Raw genomic sequence first — 17,481 nt, 5'->3', positions numbered from 1 at the left:
TCCATTACGTAACGGTGCAGAACGTATTTTTATTCATTTTCTTCCATCAAAAAATACTATAATCAACTGCGATCACTGATTTGAGAAAAGTGCATTTATTCCACGAGGTGTTCACGACTATTTTTACTGTAAATATGATCCCAGCAAGTATACATCATCAACTGTAAAAGAATGAAGTCTTCTAATTTTATATACGACTTTCTTGTGTACAGCGTGCAATCGCTTGCTGCATATCTGTATGCAATCCCAAAATTTTTGTTTTCCTTTCCTTCTCATGCCTTTTACGAAAGAATTAATCAAGACAATATATTAAATATCATTTATGTTTATTTTGCGGTGTAAGTAACGAAAAAAGTGAAAATAGGAAAGAAAAAAATTGTTGCGACAGATGTATTCGAACTGGCGACGCTTGCATTATCTTCCCACACTCTTTTCATAACCCGACTCTCACCACCGTTAACTTCCGTACATGACTCATCCCTCGTCCGAGCCGCGCCAAAAATGCTATTTTCTTCCAAACACTTGGCCACATGGAGCTCCTACTTTGTCTCTTTTATTTCTGGCCAAGTCCCGCATATACCATAAATCTGGATGCAGATACCATAAAACGTGTACGAAACCGGTGATGACGAGTAAGCGCAGTTCCCTCGTGATCTGCAGGCTACTTGTGCGTGGCGTGGTCGGGCAGCGCGCTCAAATAAAATTCTTATATTTCTGTTTTCTCCATGCTGAGCGGGATTGGCTTTTCTTCTATCCTTAAAAACGATTACAACAAATAACTATATTTAGTATACATCAACATACATCTGAAATGAACCATATGTAAAGTAGGCAGTGAGCACATTTTTTACTAAAAGCCCTTCAGATTGTGCTACGGAGTACTTGGAAATTAAGTACCACGGTAACTAAGACTCAGAACGAAAAAATAGACACTTCATTTAAAGATGTGGTATGAAACTATAAGACACAAAAGAAATAAATTTTATATGTCAATTTCTTCCCTCAGGATTGAATGAGAGATACTGTGTACAACAGTGAAGAAGACACGCAAATGTGAAAAAGTCGTTTTTAATTTTTGAAAGAAAAAGGAGATACCCTACCGAAAAGCAAACCACGCTAGTTGATGTACCTTTGCTTCATTTACATACAGCACTTTTTACAGTTTAATGAGCTATTACTGTGTACAACAAGAAAATCAGAAAACACATTTTTCTCGTGTACTGCTGTCGGACACTTCCTGGAAATCGCTCGTTACTTTCCTGTGTGGCCTTTTCTATTAACGATATGTTTCTAACTTTAACAATACGTCAAACAACTGTTTACTTCTAGGTAAGACCAGCAGCTGAAATGCACAATTAATAAAATACACAAAACATAACCGTTAGCCTTTGGCTTCAAACACCGCTGTTTAACGGTTTTAATACGGTAGACTTCGCACGTGTGCACTATATTTTGGAGCATGGATATCAGCTGACTTTCTATTCTGTATGCTCCTATTCTGTGGCTGGACTTCACAACCCCGGGTCTCAGCGGCCAGGCCAGCAGAAGGCAACATAGCGCTCCGACCGGACAACCAGGTGGCTAGGTCGTTGACAAACTGCAGCTTTTCATGCATCCACCATGTCACGTGCCGAAAATACGTCCACAAGTAGCCATTTACAATGTGGCTGTTCAGGCCGGCGCACGAGCTCCGGACACCAGTTCCGTTGCAGCCAGCAACCGGAAGACCTTCACCTATGCTACGCCAGTGACTCATCCGCCGTCCTGGACACTACCCAACCTCCAAACCCTGCGACTGTAAGTGTCTAGTGTCCTGCCAGTCGAAACTTGGTATCGTTTGTACTGTTGTTCTACTGAGCGACAAGGCAATGTCAGACTTCAGCTTTTCAGTCCCTGTCGCACTTCCAAATTTTCGTTACTGTTAGACTCGTGATATTTCAAAAGTGAAGTAATACATAATATTTCGTCAAGAATTTGTTCTTTCGATAACTTAAGTTGGTTGCTGCGGGCTTTTTTACAAAAACCCACTTGAGAAAAGCCTTTTTCTGTTCATGTTAGAGTTCTGAATAATGCTTTGTTTGGTTAATTAAAGACACTGTTTGTTTCAGTCACTGATATTGTGAATCTGAAACTCTAAACTAATTTCATTGGTGAAGAATTTTCATTTGTTTTATTTTTGGAGACTTGTGTTCTATTCAGACTCACAGGAACTTGAAAAGAGTTGTAACTGTGTTTATCAATAAATCTTTATGATTGTGAGACAATGTTTTCTTTTGTGAAATACGCCAAGCTATGTTTTGTGAAATTACACAGTGAACTTCCCTGAGAACTTTGTGGAATGCGTAATACATAGTTTGCCGTGAAAGTGAACTTTTATTTTTGTATTATTTCGACGTTGGTTACTACAATTTTCAGTCGTTCAATTTTAATAGGGGAGAATGCACAGCGTTCACCAGCTGTGAAATAACGTTTGTTAGTTACATATTATGATCAAATGATTAGTTTTAACGTTAATAAACGTGTTGATCCGTGTCACTTTTTTTTTCTTTTACGGGCTTTTAGTTCTTAAAAAGAAATTTGACCATGGAATGGTAGGAGTTATCCAGAACAAATGATTTTAGTTATATTTAAAACTTGATGTGATACCTATCAGATATTTTTTGTTATTCGGCAGAGGATTAAAAAAATTTAACTGCTGTGAATTGTACTCCTTTCTGAGACACAGACATATTTCATAGTAGTATGAAGATCCATTTTCGCTTGTTGTATTCTAGCTATGAACGTCACTGTTCTTCTCAAATTATAATGGATTATTTATGATGATTTTTTTAGCGAATATATGTATTGCGACAGTGCAGTTAAAATGCATAAATCACTGAAAAGGTGCCTACACGACACGACGACTATTGGTGAACACCACATTCTTTACTGCTCGCTATTGTGCAGTCAGTACTTTTTTTCTGAGTAGTGAGTCACCCAAAGACATTATTCCATAAGATGCTATTGAGATGAAATATGCAAAATATGTCAGGAGGTTAATTCATTTGTTTCCAAGGATAGCCATTATAATAAGAGGGGAAAGCAGTTGAACTCAACTGTTTGAGGAGCTCTGTAATTTGGTTTTTGCAGTTCAAGCTTTCACCAGTATGTACAATGAAAAATTTAAACCTCTCTGTTTACTGACGGCTGTTTATGTGCTTCATTAATTATTTTTGACATGATTCTATTTGTTGTAATGAACTGAATATCGCGTGATTTTTCAAAATTAAGGAGAAGTCCAGTTTCAGAAAACCAAATAACAATTTTTTTCAAAAATATAATCAACAATCTCTTCTGTGACTTTACCTCTAATGAGAATTATTATAACACTAGCATCGTCTGCAGAACGTACCGGTTTTGTAAGGCTGTCACAGAAGAAGTCAACCATACTAACGGTCCTGTTTCCACCAATTTCAATACGGAGAAAAATACATATAAATAAACTTTATGTTACATGCATATCCCATTCTCGCCAGACAGGTACATTGGTCATTCGGCCAAGCTGCTTTACTTGAAGAGCGTTAACCTTATAGCTGCACAAGGGACAATCGAAATTGTTTCTTTTTTCAGTTTCGCTGAAAATAAGTCTTTATGGACCCCACATGCGATGAGATACGCTTAATTTTTAATCATCTATTGGTCTCATCAGTTTTACAGCGATCGCTTGTCATGAATACTTGGAGTTTTTTTCTCAAAAACGAGGGTGAAGTGAGCCAAAATAGTGTAGTCCTAAATTTTATGTGATACAGAAGAAGCGACATGTCAGACATTACCGGTTTCGGTTGATCGTGCCTGCAGTCTCCCCATTGTCAGTTGAATGTGTAACTGGTACTACATTTGATCATGAAGCCCTCTCCAAAAAAAAATTTTAGCTTGGTTATAAGACTGCATGTGGAAACATTTGGTATTCATACTAACAGCTCAAAAGCCAATGAGTCTATCGGAAGTACTTACTACATACCAAGTTTGCAGAAGTTGGGACTATTAAAATTACCAGAGGCAAGTATCATAAACAAGCAACTTGTTACCATACTAAAAGCGCTATGACTCTGCTGGCGGATGACAGCACCTCTATATTTCGTACCAACTGACTCGTTAGTTGCTCTAAGAATGCTTAAAATTAATTAGCATTTCTTCAAAAGCACGGTGTTCACAATATAATCCAAGTGTAGGAGTCGATCAACAAAGAAGATCATTCCATAAACTTCGCTTGGCTGAAATCACACTGTGGGATCACTGGTGACGAGGCGTCTCAACGCTTATCCAAAGAAGCCGCTGTAACATGGCACACTCCGTGGACTGCAGTTTCAAATACGCACTACCGCTATCTTATACGTAGAACGTAGTGGGAGGTAACTGAAATGAGACGAGCGATAAACTTAACATTAGCATTGGTGACCGAGAGGTCGATGAAGTGGAGGAATTCTGCAGTCTTTGAAGCAAAATAGAACATGACGGACGGACAAGGATGACACACACCTTAATGTCAGGCCACCTTCGTTCGACGTCAACGTCTAGTAACTACTCATAATCATGTGGCTGCACTAGTAGGGGAGAGTACGTAAGCTTGTCGGGGGAGGGGGGGGGCGATAAACAGTGCAGTCGTTTTCGTAAAGCAGAGGCGAAGTTATTTATCTGACGACCAAATCGGCATCATCAAAGGATTTCGGGCCAAGGGTGGAGGCATTTCCGAAACAGCCTGCAAACCGATCACATGCCTCCGTGGTTATAGTATACCATGCATGGCAAAATGGCGGCTAGCAAAAGGCAGCGCCGAAGCAACTGTGGTGCACCACGGACCATAGATGAACAAGAGGTGAACAAATAGACGTGCAGCTGTTGGGCAACTTGCCATCCAGATGAACCAAGGAGCTACCAACAGTGTCTCCTTGATGATCGTTCAGCGACTGTTGTGTACATAGTTCCGCGTAGTCAACGCTTACATAACTTTCCCACTAGAGCGCGCCCCGCTAAGCACAACAGCGCAGACGCAGCGCTCATCGGTCTCCGAACAACGAGATGGCGCTGTCTTAGAGACGGACCAAATTGTGCTTCCGCCGATCCGCGGATTAATATGTAACGCAGCCAATGAGATTGCTGCTAACGTAGAACCTTTTCTCCTCGCGGATCACACTCGCGCAGTGATACCTGAACGCTCGAGGTATTATAACGAGTGTACAGACCTCTGATTAGTCAAATGGCTCTGAGCACTATGGGACTTAACATCTGTGGTCATCAGTCCCCTAGAACTTAGAACTACTTAAACCTAACTAACCTAAGGACATCACACACATCCATGCCCGAGGCAGGATTCGAACCTGCGACCGTAGCGGTCACGTGGTTCTAGACTGTAGCGCCTAGAACCGCACGGCCACACCGGCCGGCCCGATTAGTCAGTCTGTACCAGTCTGCATTAGTCTGTACCAGTCTATAGCAAGTTTCAGTCCGCACCTAATAAGATTATCATATTCCTGTACATAGCCATGAAGATACACATATAGACACTTTGTCAAGTATCAGAGGTATGTGAGAATAAGATTAACATACCAATACCAAAGGAACTTCAGATTGTCAATTGTAAATAGCATCCAGAAGCAAGTATAGTAAGGTTTATGATTGTTATTATTTTAATAAATGTGTGTGCAAATTAGTCAAGTTCTGTTTAAAGTTGGTCACTGTCAATCTGCTACTCTAAACGTGCAAGTGGCATTTCTATCGTCTGACCTAACGGCAGAAGATAAACACGCGACGATAAGACCACGAGACATATTGCTGACCCTCGCCCACTTCGTTAGAGCGACAAGTCAAATAATCTGATGGTGTGTGTACCGAAGGTCTTACAGTGCGCACACCACAGCGACCGTTGTTGAATATGGGTGTCTGAAGCAGGCACCTGGATCATGCAGCCATGCTGACTACCGTTCATCGGCGACGAAGGCTGGAAATGGCACTCGAGTACCACAACTGGACGTCTACTGAGTGGGAAAAGGTGGCTTTTTCAGATGAATTACTTTTTATGCTCAATTGGCCATGTGGCCTTTAGTGTGTACGGTGTGAAAAGTCTGAAAGCAAAGAAGAAGGGGGAATGTTTCAGTGACATTCCCTAGATCACCCCGTCAATCTGGAAGGCACAACTGATCAAAAAAAAAAAAAAATAAGCATCTATCCTTGGGGACCATTTCCACCTATACATGCAGTTCGTTTTTCCACGGCGCGATGAGTTGCACCAGAGGACAATTTAACGTGTTACACAGCTCGAAGTGTTCTTGTGTGCATCGAAGAGCACCAGGGTGAGTTTACTGTACTCTCCTGTCCATCAAACTCCCCGGCTTTTAGCCAAATCGAGAATCTGTGGGGCCACCTCGAACCGGCTGTTTTGCGTCGAAGGTCATCAACCGAGAAATGCAAAGCAGCTGGCCACTGCACTGGAATTGGCATGGCTCCACATTCCTGTTTGTTCCCCGAAGCAAAGGTTGATTATACAGGATTTTGATAAGTGGTCACATAAATGTGACTTACCAGTGGTTCAAAATGGTTCAAAAATGACTCTGAGCACTATGGGACTCAACATCTAAGGTCATCAGTCCCCTAGAACTTAGAACTACTTAAACCTAACTAACCTAAGGGCATCCATGCCCGAGGCAGGTTTCGAACCTGCGATCGTAGCGGTCGCGCGGTTCCAGACTGAAGGACCTAGAACCGCTCGGCCACAACTGGCCAGTGTAGACAGCAAACCATCACAGAGGAAGATGGCATTTGTGGACGAAAGCAACCTACTAGTCTTAATTTAAGGAAGAAATTTCTGAGAATGTATTTTCGAAGCACGTCATCGCATGACAATGAATAATGAATTAAGGGAATATCCGAAAAGAAGAGAATCAAAGCATTTGAGATCTGATGCTGTGGAAGGGTAGTGAAAATTAAGATGCTGGTAAGTTAAGAAATGAAAACACCCTCCATAGAATCTGTATAGGAACATTGAAAGGAAGAAGGAACAGCAAGTTAGGACATGTGTTAAGACGTAAGGTACCAGCTTCCTCTGCACTACAGGGAGCTGCAGAGGGGAAAAGCTATAGAGGAAAACAAAGATTGCAAGGCATCCAACAAGTAATTTGTGACATAGGGCGCAACTTCTACTCTGAGGTGGAGAGGTTGACGCACGAGAGGAATTCTTGGCGGGCCGCATAAAAAAGTCTACGTACAGGCATGATGGAAGCATGGAAACGAGAATGCGAGAAAACAACAAGATACAATGAGCAGAGGTACGAGGATGGTACCATATACCACGAAATCTTACATACATTCAGTGTCTTCGTCCCTCGCTTGTTAATCACTCAAATTTAACCAGGGATGTTTCTGTAAACAGGCTGCACATCGTAAGTAAATTTTGAAGCTCTGTGAAAGCTCGCGTTAAACGCATGCAAGAACGGTTTACTCAAATGTTGTTTACACGAGTTATCAGTTGCTGGACTCCAATGGCGGCAGTCGTCTCGACTTAGGCCAGCAGGCAGTATAGGACTTTTTCCGACTTGCGGAGCGTTTTTCCGAGCCGATGAATCGTTTTAGCCGCTGTCGCCAGTTGAGGATAAATGCAGCGCGGTTTATGCGAAAGACAAACCTTCTTTCGTTCGCTTTTCCCGCCGCTCTGGCGAGGCGGTGACTGGGGAACTGAGAAGGAAGCCGGGCAAATATTTGCGAAGAAACGTACTCCGCGAACATCTAAAAACGCTAAACGCCGGCAGACTTGTTTCAGCCGAAAAGACGTGCTGTAGTTATTTTGCCTCGCGGAAATGTGAGGCTGTCGCCAGATTTAAACGCCTTCCGCCATCCGTCTTGTTTGGTTACAACGATGTTATGATCCAGCCTCTTGTGTGCCTTCTTCTCTCCCTCGCATTTCACATGTGTGCGTCTGTGTCTGGTACCGATGGCTCTATATAGCACAAGAAATATCGCAGGCAGTGGCAGCAATCTTATGCATGCAGCTTCTAAGATACTGTGATATTACTCTCAAATAAATGCTGTAATTGTAGAAAGAATAACTTTCCTTCCATAAACAGAATGTATTGTCAAATAAAGTTGTAACAATAATGTTTCTGAGACATGCGTGAAGACTTCGTTTCGTCGTTATAGTAGTGTGGGTCATTGGTCAAATGCTTCAACAAATAAAATAATATTTCAGTGTACATGCAGACGAAAACTGTCATTTGTTATTCCGAGGATTACCCGAAAAATAGATATATGAGCCTACTGAATATGGAAGAAGATAATATTTCTCTGTAGACAATATTCCTTTCCTCTTACATTCTACGTGGTAAACCACAATTCACTAGACTCCACTTTTACTCCGTCCTCAAGAATTTCCTGTTATATATTAATTCGTCAATTACTATTCTCGTGCCCTGTTGGAGCCACAGAGGACTTTCAGGACTGTGTTGTATCGCAGAATAGGCTTGAGTGTCCCGGCGATTGTGCACATGGAACTACGCGATGCCCATCATACGTTCTATCTACAACATCATTGGACTCAGTTTGGGAAGGGAGAGAGGGCATCTGCACACATATTCCGCAACCTCCTGTTTGGCACATGGTAGAGAGTACTTATAACCAATAGCAAGCATTTTCTGTTCTACTTCGTTCCCGCAGAAAAAGTAGGTATATGTCACGGCAGGCGTCTTAATCTCATTTAATCTTGGCCTCGGAATTCTATACGAGCTAAACGACAGAGCCGGCAAAATTATTTCAAATTATTTTTCGAATGTCAGTTTTCTAAACTTATCCGGCAGTGACTCGTGACAACAATCTCGTCTGTCTTACAAAGTTTCCCATTTAAGTTCCCTGAGCACCTCTATTACACTTTCCTGTGCAGAGTGTGTCTGAACTGAATGTTTACAGAAGCAAAACCCCGAAGGAAAACTATAGAACTACTGACATTAGCACGTTGTATGTGATTTACTTCATACAGAGTGTTCCAGAAACTTTGGGGATATGTTCCTTTCATCAAAGCAAGGAAAAAAGCTTGATAAACGTGGTCTATAAAACGCATGCCTTAAGAGGTATCTTTACTTGTTCATCTTAGTTACTGTGAGACACATGTCTTCCACTACAGTCGTCTTACTTTCCATATTTTGGGAAGAGGTAGTATGGACCAAACCAAGAAAACAAATTTCCAGTGAACATAGGTTCTAAATTGCATACCTCAAGAACTATAAACACTTGTTCATCTTCTCTATTAGGAAGCATTTCTCTTCTATTGGGTCAGTGTTCATAGCTCTGAAGGGATGCATTTTAGTGGCAATGTTTACTAAATAGTTTTTCTTGTTTTGGTGCATACTACCTCCACCAAAAATATGGAAAGCAAAGAATTTGCAGTGTAAGAGATGTGTTTCACAATACCGAAGTTGAACAGGTGCTTTTAGCTCTTGAAAGCATGCATTTTAGAGTCCATGGATACTAAACATATTTTTTTTCTTGTTTTGATGTAAGGAATCTCTGCCCAGAGTTTGTGAAAGTAGTTTTGAAACACTCTATTGGTCCATATTTTCCCAGAAAGCTTACAAGAAAAGATGAATTTCCACTTGCCTCCTTTACCACTGATTTTAGGTGTACTACACATTTCGTATTGCTTCATAATATTATTCCTAAATCTTCAAATGATGCAATGAATTCCAAACATTTACTATTATCTCTGTAATTGAATACAAATGGATTCATTCTTTTATTACATGCATTAGCTTGCATTTATCTACATTTAAAGAGAGCTGTATTAATGTCGCAAATGGGATTTTAATCTCAGTTTCCGTAATTCATAGTATCTTCAACGGCGACAAACAACAGCAGTTTTAGTGAACAATCTGACAGAAATGCTGACCCTCTTTAATGAATAATCTTATGCATCTCAGATGCACACCTTACGTTACTTTAGTTTCAATTGTACGATTCTGGCCAATACGACTGTTGTATTTTAGGCTAGTTGGACCTATTCTGAGCCCTGGCCATTATAATTGTAATATTTTTGGCCGAATGACCCCTTTTCTGAGACCTGTCAAGTGTGGAACACAAAGCCGATAATCGGGCACAGTCATTCCAACCTACGCAATAAGGGATAAGCTCAATTGTACGACACCTGCTGTGTCGCAGTCGTGCACTGAGTACGTGATCCAACATGAAAACGACTGAAACTTACGTTGCTCCTCTCCCACTGGCTGTCTAGAGCATGCTCTCATTAGGAAACGTTGCCTCTTCTGCTGGCCTCTGTTTGGCTAGCATTCCACAGCGGCCTCACGTGACGGGGTGGTTAGGCAGCCTATGGGTAAATACCTGCGGAGAAAGTACGTAGTGCAGTGTTCTGCTGTAAATATTACTGATATTAATTACGTTTTATTGTCGTTGTTTGTGATAATCAAGAGCAAATTTCAGTGCGAATGGTACACATTCCAAAAGAATATTTTCAGTGATAAATTAAAAAAAAAGGATACGTTGGCATCCCTGAAAACTCAATACTCAATGCCAATAGACAAGCAGTCTAATAATGACTTTTAGTGATCCTAGGTACAGTCACGATGAGCGCTGTTAATGAACCTGTGGTAACGCAATACCTTCTGCCTAAGGGACGCAAGGTAACTGTAAAGAAGAGTATCGGCGAGTACCTAAATGTACCCGCCCACCTGCAAGGCCCACGTGAATTGCCTGGCTGTTAAATCCATCCCACATCGTTAAGTGTAGGGCCTACTGGGTACTATTCCTCAAAGTCTTTTACGTAACTACATACCTGCATATGATCTCACTTGAGTATTGGTTGACAATCCGTCGGATGAAGGTTGTGGGAACTCTCTTAAACAGAAATACGCTGGTGGACAAAATGTAATGACAAAAGTAACATTCGCTTGATGTGCCAACACAGCTCGATGAAACTTGAACCTTATGTAGAAAGAACAGCTACAGTACAGTACAGAAACTAACTGAAAGAAATGCGCAGTGAGACGAAAGGAAATGACACTTTACTGAAGTCACCGCTATTTAAGATGGTTTCCGGAACGTTGGAAAAGGCAGAACATCGTTCTTAATAGGGTGTATGATCACCACGGACGGCAATGTAGAAGGCCGCGTTGACCGAGCGGTTCTAGGCTATTCAAATGGTTCAAAAGGCTCTATGGGACTCAACTGCTGAGGTCATTAGTCCCCTAGAACTAACTAACCTAAGGACATCACAAACATCCATGCCCGAGGCAGGATTCGAACCTGCGACCGTAGCGGTCGCGCGATTCCAGACTGCAGCGCCTTTAACCGCACGGCCACTTCGGCCGGCTCTAGGCTATTCAGTCCGGAACCGCGCGACTGCTACGGTCGCAGGTTCGAATCCTGCCTCGGGCATAGATGTGTATGACTTCTTTAGGTTAGTCAGGTTTAAGTAGTTCTAAGTTCTAGGGGACTGATGGCCTCCGATGTTAAGTACCACAGTGCTCAGAGCTATTTGAACCATTTGACGGCACGTGCTCTCAAGTTCACCACAACGTTGGGGAGGAGTTCTTGTGGTAGGGCGTTCCATTCCCCCAAGAGCGCGGTTGACATCTGCTAGATGGTAGTTGGTGCATGTGGACGTGGAACAATACGTCTCACCTACGCATACCATACGAGCTCGATGGGATTCAACTTGGAGGAAGAGGCAGACCATCCTCTCACTCCAAGGGCTCCTTCACTTACGCGGTTCAATGCGGTCGCGCATTTTCATGCAAAAACATGAAGTCAGGAGCGAATGCATCGTTGAAAAGACCCCAAGGGGAAGGAGTACAGTGTCCATTAGGCAGCGAGTGTCCCATGTTCTAAGATTTGGAGGTCAGTAGGTCCGCGCAAATTATACCCCCGCACAACATAACTCCTCTACCATAAAACTGTTACGTTCGATAGTGTTCCTGGATGCATTGCATGTTCCTACCCATTGTCGTAATAGGGTACGTCCAAAATAATCTGTTCCCATCCACGAAGACCACGTGCCCTCATTCCTTCTGGTCCATTCCTATGCTCTTGGTACCACACCAAACGGTGCCACTGACATGCGGGTGTCAGCTGAACGCAACGTAGCGGTCGTCCGGCAAAGAGACCACCCACGTTTATTCATCGTGCGGCTGTGGTGCATAAGACTGTGTGGTTTGCAGTCCAGTTTAATGTGGTTGCAACTGCACCTGCTGTTTGACGTCGGTCACTTGTTCCCTATTGCATAACGAACCGTGACCGTAGTCGAATGCTTCTTCTCCTTCAGGCAGCAGTACCTGTGGTTCGGAACGCTCCCAATACACGTGGAACACGTGGAACGATGCTGTGAACAATGCCAAACTAAAACTATTGGGCTACACTCGTCATAATTGCTCCTTCTTCCATTTTCCCGCTGATTACGCCCCCCCCCCCCCCCCCCCCCGCTTCTTCCTCTCTACCCATTGAAACCATCCGAATGTTGCCTCCGCGCCCTGTTGTAGTGAAGAACATCAGGCCGGCCGCAGTGGCCGTGCGGTTCAGGGGCGCCGTAGTCTCGTGGTTAGCGTAAGCAACTGCGGTACGAAAGGACCTCGGTTCAAGTCTTCCTGCGAGTAAAAATGCCGGCACGGTAGCTCAGCGTGTTCGGTCAGAGGGGTAGCAGCCCTCTGTAATAAAAAAACTGAGTTAATCGATCAACAACGAACTTAAAAACGGGTGTCTTACGACGTCCGCCCCGAGCAGATGCAACGAACGAAAGCGAACAAAATGAGATTTAAAAAAAAAAAAAAAAAAAAAAAAAAAAGGCGCTGCAGTCTGGAACCGCAAGACTGCTACGGTCGCAGGTTCGAATCCTGCCTCGGGCATGGATGTTTGTGATGTCCTTAGGTTAGTTAGGTTTAACTAGTTCTAAGTTCTAGGGGACTAATGACCTCAGCAGTTGAGTCCCATAGTGCTCAGAGCCATTTGAACCATTTTTTTGAAGAACATCAGCACAGTGTACCATTATTGCTCGCTGATACACACACACACACACACACACACACACACACACACACACACACACCGTCTTTTACCGTTTTTCAACTACCTCGTGTAGCGTCGCCAGCCCCATTTGCTGTTGCAGTCATGCTGACCTCACGCCATTTGATATCCAGCTTTCTGTGGATGACTGGGAGACCTCTTGCAACATGACCCTTTCATTTCCAACGAGTTTTTAATATATAATGTTACCTTATCTAACTCGTGCTTAGGCATTACAGAGCATTGTATTTGTTTGAGGCAACGTTTCATCGTCTTCGGCTGTTCATCTTCAAACGCACGAAAAGTCTGTCCGAGTACCATGGCTTCTTTTGGAACTGGCTGATAACTTGCGGTAACCAGGTCTCTTCAGAACATAGCTAAGCATTTTCTGGAACCTGGACTCATACCCTCTGTACAAGAGCGTAGACAGTAGCACCTCTACGTTGTTCCCTTCGGCGCTAGCCGACTATTTTTTCAGTACTCGCTGTTGTCAAAAACTGCTCCACCGAGTGTGACCTTTTAATAGAATGATTTCTTGACTATTTTCCGGACAGTATTTGGATCTGGTCTTGATAATGTTTACTTTCGACAGATTGATCACCGGCAGATAAATGAATTGGGCCTGGTTACGAGCCGTTTAGTTTCTACATCCACGTTCGTTTTTGTATCGTCCCAGGATGAGGGTGAGGTGGCACACGAACACAAAGCAGCCATGAGACGAACAATTAGCACGCAACACTTTAATATTACTCAACTTCATTAGGTGCAGCGTTAAGATAAACGACAGGTAAAAATATAAGCAAAGTGATCAACAAAGGAACTCAAGTCCGTTCAGGCGGAGGTCACGGGTGTCCAAGTAACGACGACTCAAACGAGACTCCCAGTAAGCTGGCCAGTCCGCACCTTTTCAACCCTTCCAACGGGGCACCGCAGTCCCTGCCTGCCGACACCCTCCCCAGCGGAAGACGCGGATTGGCGGCAGCTCACATCACTTAGGCTTCCGGCCAACTTCTGCGCGCTATCTGGCGCGTGGTGGAGTCGATAGCGAAGGACTTCATATCTCTGCCTACACTCCTGAATCTACCTCATTGTGTATAGCGGTGGGTAGTTTTGGGACCATTGTCGCTTTGCCCCCTTCGCTGTTCCATTAGTGAATGAGGCATCAGAACATTGATTGTCGAAAAATCAATTACCTCTGATTTCTCTGGCTTTCTCGTTATGATCATTTTACGAGGCATGTGTGGGAAGATTTGTTGAGCACTCCGTAGTTCTCTTGCACCGATTTTCTTTGGATCTTGTTTATCTCTTCTATTGATCGAACCCGGTAAGGACCCAAGTCTGATGAGAAATTCTCAAGAATCGGTCGAAAAAATGGTTTGTAGACTACTTATTACGTGGATGCATTACAGTTCATTAAGATATTTTGTGTGAGCCTCAACTTGGAGTCTTATTTTTCACTAATTTGTTTAATGAGGTCACTCCAGCTCTTGACGATCCCATCCCTTCTTAAAAGAAAGTTGAAAGACTAGTATGTGAGCTGTTCTATTAAATTTCTGGAGAAATTCCGGATGTTACGAACTTCTTTCCACGATATGTCAGCGCAGAGTTTTCTGCCCGTCCTCAGTCTCCACTGAAATATTGTGGCACGAAGTTGCAGACGTCCGGCAGTTCTAATGGAATTTAACAGAACAGTATCTACATCAGCAAAGTAATAAATATCACAGCTTCTGATATCTTCAAATTTTATTGAAAGTCTCTGGCACAATCATCCTGATACCTAATATCTCGTTTCACAGATAAACCGAACAGGAACCTAATCGATATTTTCTTTGGGTCTCAGAACTTCCTTGAGTAGGTATGAAACGTGAATGAACTGTAGCATTTCACTAACGAGTGACGTGATCTCCACTCCATTCCTCTCGTATCTACAACATAATCTCGTAAGGAAATGCATGTGTACCATGGACACAGCTGAAATTCATCGTGATGTGGACTATAAATGATTTCCTAGGAGCGCGAAGAAATTTCGTCCCAGATGCTCTCAGGCAGAGGCTGACCTGGAGTTCAATGAGATCAGGTGTTTCAAAGAATGGAAAAATGGTAAAGTCGGATGCAAAATACCTGGTAGAGCTCATGTACTCTTTAAATGCTTATAAAACTAATATAACATTATTCTCTCTCTCAGAAATGAACAGATCATCTATTTTGCTTAACAAAGTGAGCAAGCTTCCGCCGATCCCGTTTTCATACACGCACTAATGTCCAACGACATCTTGTTTATTAACTATTTTACAATTATTTTGCAGTCATTGGTGGAGACACCATAGCAATATTCCGAGTCCCTGATTTTACTTCGTACTATTCTTCTGGCTGGACACCATAAGCGATCATTTGTTAAAGCTGTTTAAATCCTTTCTTTGTTCTTAGCACGAGAAGCATACATTAAACTACTTTTATACTTCCAACACTTGCTGTATGGGCTACTTATGAATTCTTATGCATACATTTACTGCTGCAGGAGTAGTAGGGCTATGCCGGTTAGAGTACAGACAGCACTGTTGCCAGATTTTCATTCCTCTCCGTTGGTAGAAAATCCAAGATGTCCATTGCTCTGTTGGTTGAAAATCCCAGATGGCTGAATGGGAATGCAACTACTGCTCTATAATGTCACAATTCAAGAGGGCTGGCCTGGGCATATGAACACAGCTCTAGGACATCACATTCCAAGATGGCGGATTTTGGAATATGGACAGATCCCCAACATGTCAAAATTTAAGATGGCTGGCCTGGAGTTGTGTGCAAAACTGTCCCACATATATAGAATCCTATCTTCGACAAACACACACACACACACACACACACACACACACACACACACACACACACACACACACCAGAATACAATCTAACACTAAGTTGAATAGTGTGTGTACCGCAGGGTCCAAATACGAGCTACACAAACAAATGATGTGCTTGTCATCATGTTGCAACAGCCCAATTCTCAGCTGTGATACAGTCACACCTTCTATCTTCATGATTACGACCAGACCTGTATGCCTGTACAAAAATGTAGGTGCTGTTCTCTGAGAATGGTGGGAGTTGATGAGGCAGTGGCATCGTCCTCACAGCACAGCAGAGGAGTGTGAAAATCAAAATTGGTGTATGCAGAAAAGGGTACTCACTCTATCTAGAGAAAATTGTTAAACTTCAAGAATTTATTTACCTCAGAGGGCATTTCTAGGTGCACCAGTTCAAGGGCAGAGCAATCCACCAGATGCTGTATTAATTGTTGACTCATAGTAAATGAGTTCAGACACCTAGAAGAAAAATGCCCTTTATGATTATTTTTCTCATTTGGGAGGAAAAAAGGCCACAGTAGTGTTACTTCACACCCTCAGTGATAAATCTGGCACCCAGCGAGTTTGTAAAAGTAAACAAGGTCCAAAGAGATTGTGCATAACAACACTGTTACCAAGCTGCCTTAATTCAGACTGTGTACGTGAATAGGAGGATTCTGCCTCTCAAATTTAGTGATGTCCTGAAGACACATGGAGAATTCAATACCACCATATCTGTAATACCCACAAATATTTCACACTTGGTACTGACTAGTATGCTGTTAATTTCTCTGATACACTTTCTTACAAGCCAGAAAGGAACACAAAAATAAGTATTTGTCATTTAGTCGGACATTAATAGCGGTGTTTTTTCTAGTTGTATCCAGTGGAAGAGGGATATAGGAGAACCTCTATGCTCTGGAGTGAACACCCAGTTGTGAACATTAAAATGTAGGACTCTATTAAGATGTTTCCTGGGATCTCTTTTTTTTAAATTCAGAGCCCTGTAACGGCTTCCGGGTCAAGTTTTCAAACCACTCAGCAATTGAGGTGCCCTGTGATATCTCGCCGTCATTACCCTCCTTATGTGTAAGTGCATTTTTGCAGACCCCATTCTTACAGGGCTGCATGAACATACAGCATATCATAGCGCAGCACTAAATGGTGGGACACAGCAGATAATTTAAGATTTTGGAAAGACCCCTTTCCAGAATGTATAGACAGGTATTTAACAAAAAGATAAGGTCTTGATATCGCATGGTATTACAGGTGTGAGCAAGCAATATCCAGTCCCCGATTGTGCCTCTAATCACTAAGTGTGGTGATTAAGTGTAGCATACCTGGACATCTTCGCTGTTACTATTAGAATGAACAGAGCGCTACTGCTGGTTGATAGACAACTGCCATTAATTGCAAAACTGAGATGACACAATACACATGGTCCAGCTGTCAGTTACAGCATTGCTGCTCAAGATGGTACATGTGTCGGCATGGCAGTGATGCAGATGTTGGCAGTGCTGCTGCTCACCATACCCAAGGTGTTGGTTCTGTAATTGCCATCAGCCATGTTAATCCCGGCATGTGCTGCGTAATAACAGTTGCCACTGGTGATGTA

This window comes from Schistocerca americana, chromosome 2 (assembly GCF_021461395.2).
Source record: "Schistocerca americana isolate TAMUIC-IGC-003095 chromosome 2, iqSchAmer2.1, whole genome shotgun sequence".
Taxonomy (NCBI): Eukaryota; Metazoa; Arthropoda; class Insecta; order Orthoptera; family Acrididae; genus Schistocerca; species Schistocerca americana.
Note: the sequence above shows the minus strand (reverse complement) of the source record.